The 1,535-nt window shown below is 37.2% G+C and overlaps 1 pseudogene; it reads left to right on the forward strand.

Annotated features, from left to right (window-relative positions):
- The first annotated feature begins 473 nt into the window (after positions 1-473).
- LOC127149737 (putative cytochrome c biosynthesis ccmC-like mitochondrial protein) lies at positions 474-1,170 on the forward strand (annotated as a pseudogene).
- Positions 1,171-1,535: the final 365 nt, after the last annotated feature.

The raw sequence follows: 1,535 nt of genomic DNA on the forward strand, positions 1-1,535 counted from the left end.
GTAAATAACATAGAGAGCTTTGGTAACCCAGTTCAGCAAATACCACCTACGTTTGAGGAGTTGCACACTGCTCAAATGAGTAATATTTATGGAATTGATCCAACTTGGACCTTTTTATGGAAATCCAAGGATTTGACCCTAGGCTTTCCTTTCTTTGACCTTTTTATGGAATTGATCCAACTTTCTCTCTTATGTTTTGTTAACCTACTCAAAAGATTCAAGCCTATGGCTCATCTTGTTCATTGATTGAGCTCTTTCTTTTTTTTTTTCAAAAAGTGAACAATCGCTTCGCTTTCGGTAAGTAGGTTTTGAGTAGGTTAGGAATTCTAGTCTTTTCTTTTCTTTTTCCTGGTATGTCGCTCCTTGGAAAGAAGAAGGCACGAGCTCTATGAAAACAAAAGGGGGAATTTTCATTTCTTATCTATTGAATATAAATGTCTTTCTTATTCTACTAGTTAGAACCAAATTCGAAGATGTCTCTTTCCTTATTACAACCTTCACTTTTTATGTCAAAGACCAAGAGCTATGCATAAATTATTATTGAATCTTGGTTGTTCTTAATAGCGATGGCTATTCATTTAATTCTTCGGGTAGTACCACTAGATCTTCAATAAGGTGGAAATTCTCGTATTCTATATGTACATGTTCTTGCGGCTCAAATGAGTATTCTTGTTTATATCGCTACGACTATCAACACTTTCTTCTTCCTATTAACAAAACATCCCCTTTTTCTTCAATCTTCCAGAACCGGTGCAGAAATGGGTGCTTTTTTACCTTGTTGGCTTTAGTGACTGGGGGGTTTTGGGGAAGACCTATCTGGGGCACCTTTTGGGTGTAGGATGCTTGTTTAACCTCTGTATTCATCTTGTTCCTTATTTATCTGGGTGCACTGCGTTTTCAAAAGCTTTCTCTCAAATCGGCTTCTATTTCAATCCGTCTTGACGGATCACTATACCAATAATCAAGTTTTTAGTCAACTAGTGGAATAGATTGCATTAACCTGGGAGCATTAGCAAACCTAGTACATCAATACAGGTTCCTATGCCCATTCCAATCTTGTCTAACTTTGCTAACTTCCTCTTAGCAACCCGTATCTTCTTCATTTTGGAAACACATCTTCCTATTCCATTTTTCTCAAATCTTCTTTCAAGGAAGAAATCTTTATGCTAAAATGACATCAGGAAGCTTAAAGAATTTAAGGTTCATTGAGGCGGTATTGGAAATTGGTAAAGCATGGTCGATGTCCTCAATCCGTCAATCCAATCAATAAGGCTTCCCCTCTTTTATGAAAGATAGCTCGTCTTCCATTCTGGTAGGGGGCGATTGCTTCTAAGTCACATAATTTCTTTCTTGAAAGATATGCTACTTCCCGCCCTTCTCTCTCTCATCTATAACAGGTATAGATCGCATCTGGTCAATCAGTACACATGATATTTATCTGTAAATAAAGAGAGATCATTTTCGTCATGAGTATTATTCTTTCTCATAGAGGAAAAGATAAACTATATCTAGGCTAGCTCGACTCCTTCCCTACC

The sequence above is a fragment of the Cucumis melo genome, chromosome 6 (assembly GCF_025177605.1).
Source record: "Cucumis melo cultivar AY chromosome 6, USDA_Cmelo_AY_1.0, whole genome shotgun sequence".
NCBI lineage: Eukaryota > Viridiplantae > Streptophyta > Magnoliopsida > Cucurbitales > Cucurbitaceae > Cucumis > Cucumis melo.